This window comes from Helianthus annuus, chromosome 16, assembly GCF_002127325.2.
Source record: "Helianthus annuus cultivar XRQ/B chromosome 16, HanXRQr2.0-SUNRISE, whole genome shotgun sequence".
Taxonomy (NCBI): Eukaryota; Viridiplantae; Streptophyta; class Magnoliopsida; order Asterales; family Asteraceae; genus Helianthus; species Helianthus annuus.
Genome location: NC_035448.2, coordinates 169,868,288 through 169,875,676, shown reverse-complemented (window position 1 = coordinate 169,875,676; position 7,389 = coordinate 169,868,288). Strand labels below are relative to the sequence as shown.

The 7,389-nt window shown below is 30.3% G+C and overlaps 1 long non-coding RNA gene across 2 annotated transcripts; it reads left to right on the top strand.

Annotated features, from left to right (window-relative positions):
• The first annotated feature begins 3,441 nt into the window (after positions 1 to 3,441).
• Positions 3,442 to 6,672, top strand: LOC110898054. 2 transcript variants are annotated; one of them, XR_002569206.2, is made up of 3 exons: positions 3,442 to 3,587; positions 5,038 to 5,122; positions 6,258 to 6,672. It is a non-coding gene; the product is annotated as an uncharacterized LOC110898054 (long non-coding RNA). The 2 variants fall into 2 exon arrangements; XR_004882963.1 differs by having other exon boundaries at positions 5,038 to 6,672.
• The last annotated feature ends 717 nt before the right edge of the window (positions 6,673 to 7,389 follow it).

Sequence of the window (7,389 nt, the reverse complement as noted above, 5' to 3'; positions counted from 1 at the left end):
TGCTCAAAGTTGGGCCTCTCTCTCTCTCCCCCTCTCAATTTCTCTCTCTCTCAAGTCAAATATAGATGAAAATTATAGTGAGATTGTGACTAATGGTTGTGAAAAATAGCAAACCAAACAAGTTGGATGGACGAGTTTGTTCAACAGTTTAAACTGATTTTTCAATCGGTTGATATATATCACTTTTTTTTTTAAATACTGAAATTTTCATTAAAATGCCAAAGTAACAAATTACAAACAAGTGGCAGGTAAACGGGCAACAAGCTGCGCCGCAACCCCTTTTGAATTGCAAAACCAATTCTGCTAAAGACGAAACGACCCTTAAAGGTTGAGAGATTACTATTCACAACCCGTTGAACCCTGTTTAAGAATTCCATAGCCTCAGGGGCTAGGGAACCAAATGTATCAAAGGCGAATGGGATAAACACATGTTGATTCTCTAAACAAGCCTTCTCATGTTTAGGGACCTTGCTTGATTCCGCCTTCAATGCAGCCTGGCCAGCAACAAACCCATTATCCCTGAGCCCAACAAGAGGGGACACTCACGTAGACATGCAAAACCGCTTATATTTTTAATCGGTTGATTTTTTTACACGATTGATTGCAACTTTTCAAACAGTGAAGTAAAATGTCAATGCATTTTATAATTGTAAACCATTAACCAAACAGTACAAATCTAAAGCCGACCGAACTGCTCGACGGCTAAATCAATTTCAAAGGTTTACGAACACACTTTGTTGAATTTTTAGATCTATGTGAAATTTACACGTTTAAATTTACATGTATTCATAAATAAAATTTTTTATACATGTGTATGTTTTATCAAGATTGATTTTGAGTGGATAGATAAATTATTTTAAAGAGTAAATTTTTAAGTATGTTAATTATAATATGCGTAATAGATAAATCAAATTATGCACCAAGTAACACTAGATATATCTGTGAGAAAATAAAAACCCATGTTAATTGGTCAAAGATTGTTTGCTAAAATTTGGCAATAAGTTACGAGGATATCTTAATTGCCATATTTGACTACCATATCAAGATAATTCACGAAAATTTTTCTTTTTATTTAAAAACTACGCGATGCGGCGGGGGCGACACTTTGCATTGCAAAACTCGTTTCTGGTAGTTTTCTTATTCGTATAATATTTATGATAACATTATTGTGGTGGATATATGTCATAAGTTTACACATATATAAAAGTTTTGTTCTTTTATAAAAAATAATAACCAAAAGACAAAAAATATTGTTTTTTTTTGTATAAAAATTAATAATCATAAGACAAAAAATAAAAGATAAGTTGTTATAATTGTAAAGTTTGTTTATTTTATTGGTTAAATTATAAAGTATAATTTTATTCTTTAAAGTTCATAACTTTTTATAAATATCCACATAGTACTCATCCAATAAACTTTAAGTTTAAAATTTTCGTTTTTATAAAAATAAAAAATAGTATTTGACTCGTAAGTACGTTTTAGAGCTTTAACATAAATTGTTAAATTTCGGGTTTTTACAAATATAAAAAATTTATATTTTTATAAGATTTCATAAACAGTTTTTATAAAAAATAGGATGATAAGAGTTTATATCTTTATTAACTTTATATCATACTAAGTTCAAATTTTTAGTTCCTAACTAATCTTATCTATATGAGTCTACTTTTAACTAATAATCCCTAAAAATATGCAACACAATCTACTACTATGTATCTAGTCAAGTTGGTAAATAATTATTTTAGAACTTACTAATATTATCTATAACAATATAGTTGAACTTATAATTCCTAAAAGTTTGGAACCCAGTTTAGAATTTATCAAGTAAAGATTGTAAATTTCTGGAGTATTTTATTTATATTACTTGTTATAAAAATGTTTATAAAATAATTATTTTTTTATTAACTTTATATCATAGTAAATTCAGTTTTTTAGTTTAGCTTTAAAATTTATTACTTTATTACTTTTTAATTAAAAAATGCAAATTATTAGATTAATATCCAAGAATAACTGCAATAATTATTTTTTTTTATTAGTTGACTTATAATTCCTAAAATTTTGGGACATAGTTTACTATTTATCTACTAAATATCGTAAATTTGTATTAAATAATTCCTAAAATTTTGGGATATAGTTTACTATCTATCTACTAATCCGTAAATTAGTATTAAATAATTCCTAAAATTTTGGGACATAGTTTATCTTCTATCTACTAAATATCAAAGTTTTGTTTTGTTATAAAAATTAATAATAAATAAAGTATAGAAAAACTGTTTTAAACATGTAAAGATTCGTTTGTTAATAAAAAATACTAAACAAATGACAAAAAATAAAAAATAAGTTGCTATCGTTATAAATTAAAGTTTATTTTGTTGGTGAAATGATAAAGTTTATAATTTTATTGTTTAAAGTCCATAACTTTTTTAAATATCCACATCATACTCATCCAATAAACTTTAATTTTAAAATTTTCGTTTTTGAAAAAGTAAAAAATAGTAGGTGACTTGTAGGTACGTTTTAAACACCTTTAACTAATGTTAAATTTCATTTTTATAAATATTTAAAAAATCATATTTTTATAAAACAGTTTTTATAAAAAAAATAGGATGTAAAAATTTATATCTTTATTAACTTTATCTTTTTATTTAAGAAATACAAATTATTCGAAAAAATCTATAATATTATATAATTATTTTTTCATATCTCGTGTCGTCCAACAGTTTTTTTTTATAGAAGGCACTAATGGATATATAGGAAATCCTCGTGAAACATGACTGTTAAATTGAATAAGTTTAGTGTGCTTTGTAAATACAATCTTGAATTTACTCCAAACCAAGAGGTAGTTTTCATGTTTTGGCCATTCTTTGTAATCGAATTTATCTCTTTGGAAATGATCATGTACGAACATGTAAATTATATAATACGAACATGATTAAGTACTAAAGTATATTAGTTCAATCGAGATGTAAATTATAAGTGCAATAAAATAACACAAAACATAAACTTCAAATATAAAATAAACTTTATTATTCATGGGATAGTCTATATCAAACAAAAACAACTGAAAATGAAAAAAACATAAAAACACTTGATATATTTCATCTAAAATCTCTACTTTTTTGATCCGTTTTTCTTGTTTGTGCTCGAATCAGCAGTATCATCTAATTCATCTTCTTTCTCATCGTCCTCAGAATCATCTAAATTTATAACCTCGACCCGTTTTGTAACACCCCAAAACTCGAATTACCTAGTTGTTAATATGTTATCACATTAAAAGAAAAAGATGTGGTAACTAGATTATTAAACCTAATTAAATGCTTTGATAAAAGGAATAAGGATATAAATTTGGGTTAAGTATGAACAAGGGAGAAACATGAGGGGTTGAAAATGGGTAAAGAGAAAGGCAAAATATAAAACAAAATTGAAAATCACACAACCCATTTCTGGGCGCATGTGTGTGTGTACGAGCAGAGGAGAAGAAAGGAAAGGGGAGCCCTTCTCAAACCCTAAGCAACAAATTGGAAGGATTCTGGCCGAAATCGAACCTGCATGAACCTTAATAGTGATAATCTAAGCAAGATGTAACCAAGGTATGTCTCGATTCTCAGTTTTGGAGAACAACCGTGAAGTGGGTTTTGAGGAATGTATGAATTCGATCAAAAATTGGCATGAATACTTGCTAATGTTATCATGTTTAAATCGAATCATGGCTGAATTTTAGTAATCTTAGGGATTTAGAAGGAAACAATGTTTATGAGTATGAGAAAAACTATGATGAACATGTGTTTAATGATGATTTTGATTATGTTGATGCATGTGTTATGTATTAGGTTTTGATAGTAAAATGATGTAGGTGACAATATGATTTTGTTTGAATGTAATGGTTCATGAGATGAATTTGGGAAGAACATGCTTAAACCACTTGTACACTATGCTTGGAAAGTAGATCGCACACCAAGTGTTTGATGAAATGCCTAGTATAGGTTAGTATGTGTTATCACTTGTATGGAATGTTAATTAAATAGTAATGAAGGCGATTACGTATTATAAGTATGAAAAGTGCTTAGTTATGATGTTGTGTACAAAATGACATGCTACGTGTATCGAGTAACAAAGCTGATTAGAATTAAAATTTGTTGCGCAACAATTTTGTATAAATCATATAAAATCATAGGAAGGACCTGTGAGGTCGAGCCTTATATGCTCAAAAAGCTATTTAAACATATTACGTTTTGTGTTTAAACATGTTTGTTGAATTCGGATGTTAAACAGGCCAAAACAGTGCCCAAAGTCGGCAATACTGTTTTGACAGCAAGCTGTTTGGAAGCATTTCAGCTTCTGTGCTGATTTTGTAAAAATCATATAAAATCATAGGAACGTCCGATTGTTACGATCTTTATATGCTTAGAAAGGTCTCTGAGTGTAGATCATTTCATATTTGAACATGAAGAACTGAATCAGAAGATAAATGGGTTAAAATGTGTCGTGAACAGCTGCTGCGCAGAAAGTTGCTGCACATTTTTAGTATAAATATTAAGTAAAAAATAGTTGTATTGTTATGCACACTTGTATGAATCATGAACTACTGATTTTAATAAATTATTAGTAAGTTATTTGAATGTTTTAAGTGTCTAAAACACTTACCAACTAGTTTATGCATATGATTTCACCAATGGGTCGAAACGGGTTGTTGATAGAAAATAGTAGAATGGATGTGTAAAAAAATAACCAAGGTGTTAAGAAATGGTATGAAATGTTTAACATATGAAACAAGTTGCCTAACTTAGAAAATGTTATCATTCTAAGTATGGAATTTTGAAAGAATAATGAACATGATGTAAATACATAATTATGTATGCTAGAAGCTCATGTATGACTTTTGTGATGATGGAATGATAAATTGTTAGATTGATTAGCATTGTAGTATTATGATACATGTTGAACTCGTTAAGCGATTGACACGTGAATAGAAGTGTGATTAGTGATGCGTATGATTACGTATACTAACTATTGAATGGGTGTAATGGAATGAGATAATAGGAACGTGTCAAGGAGAGCTCAAGCACAGGAGGATAACGGGTCAAGATAAGGCAAGGTGACAAATACACTTATTGGAGTACTCAAGGTAAGTGATCTCCGTAGTCACTTCTTAGTTGTTTAAGTAATACAACGCTTTATTTAATTAGACATAATGTTTGATGTCAATTATACGTTGAAGTCTTTCATTGTGCATAATGGGAATAAAGTTGATTAAAACGCCCTTGATGGGTATGTTGGGCGAACAATCTTAAAGTAGATTATAAGGAAGCTATTCGATTAGTGTAATGGTTATGGTCTAGTGTGATAATGTGGAGTATGGTCTTGTATGTCATAAACCACTTAATGCGTAAATAACTATAACGGGTCGAAAATAAGCATTTGAGCGAAAATGGGTTAAGAGGATGCAAGACATCCGAGAATTTAATCTTTTATGATAGACGTCAACGAAATTATTAAGTTCATATGAGATTGAGGTCAAATAATCGGATTATGATGATATACGCTCGAACGGGTCAAATAGTTAGAAAATGATTATAAGTCGAATGCATGTAAGTTAAGAATTTCCTTAATCCGGATGTAGGATTTTAAGTTCATATGAAAGAATGTGAATTTACAAGCATGTAGGAAGAAACGGGAGGTTAAACGGGTAAACGGTTTAAAAGTTATGCGAGTTTTAGTGCGTTCGAACGACGAAAACAACACAGCAGAAAAATGGCAAAAGCAGAGGCCGTCGCCGACGCCCCTATGGGCCGTCGCCGACGCCTCGTGCTTTTTCAGTTTGCTCCGACGCCCTATTTTCCTGTCTACGGGGTTTCTAAGCTACGGGGAAAAACTAAAAGCCGTCGCCGACGCCCTGTAGGGTTTCTAAGCTACGGGGAAAAACTAAAAGCCGTCGCCGACGGCCTCCCCATGTTTAGGATGCTGAAATTTGTTAACTAAGTTGTTTAATGTATCGTAAGCTTTGGTATATCAACCTTGGTCTATGGTAAGCCTTCTAAACCAAATTTTGGGTGTTCTCTTGATGTTTTTGGGTTCTAAACCCAAGAATAAGCACCGTATAAATAATGTACGAATATGATAAGTGAATACGAACAAGTTAAACAAGAATTGGATGTAAGTAAAATATGCGTAGGCACGAATATGTAAGTACGTATGCAGGTATGCTTGGTTTCAATATGTTTGGGTAAGGATCTCACTAACAATGTGCTTGAGATTGGTAGGTAATGCAGGAATGAGAACGACGGATTCTCGTGGAATGGAAGCTGAACTCGGAACAAGAGAATCCGAGAGAATAGTCGGATAAATCAAAGTTTACGTTGTCGAATGTTATACTATTTAATTATATGTGAATTTAGTTGTACGATGATGTCAATGACTAATGGTTAAGTTGTATGTGATGCTCACATGTACTACTCGGACTTCTTCTACCTTTAAGGATGATAAGCGGGCGTGGATCGAGTCGAAGAGCAAGGATTGTACGGAAAGAACGGCTACATAGTTTGAAATACGTAATGCTTTGAAGCGTTAATTTAATGTAAATATTGTAAACCTCTTCCAGTAAATGCTTAACATTTTCGTATTTGAGCTTTTATGTAAGTAATGTGTCTAATAAAGAAAGAAATTTCAAGGCTCGTATTTCCGCTGCGTCGTTTTAAAGTGATTACAAGTTAGGGCGTAACACGTTTCCATTCAGAGAGTCTCTTAGATCTTTTCTTTTGATTCTCATACTTCTGATCCTTAAAAAACAAAAATTTAATAAAAAAGTTAAAAAATGATTAAATAAATTTAAAAAAAGAACAAATATTGAATAAAAAAAATTAAAAAAGATTAAATAAATTCTAAAATTACCTCTTCACTAAATTGACGTTGAAGCTTAGACTTGTATGGACTGAACATTGCGCCATAAGAAATAATTTCAACACTATTATCACCATCATCCTACAATAAAACACCAAATAATAACATAACGAACTTGTTAATATGAAAGATTATAAGCGAAAATATTACTTAAAAACTAACAAAAGCTTGTTCGACAACTGGGTGTTTGAATTGGTGTGTTGAATCTGAAAAAATCAAATAAGTTAGTATTCACATAAAAGTAAATAAAAGAAAACAATTATTCATTATTGCGATATAACAAAACTTATCATAGAACCGACCTTAGATTTTTCAATATCGCATGCTTGTTTTTTCGCATCAAGTGAATTCAGAACTGGCTCCATATTTTAAATCTGTTTAGCAATAGAAATGTAGAATTGTGAGTGTTTGCTATGTATTTATAGTAGTCCATTAGGGTTTAGTTTTAGATTGGTCATCCATTTACTTAGGAAGTTTGTTGTGAGTTTTAAGTTT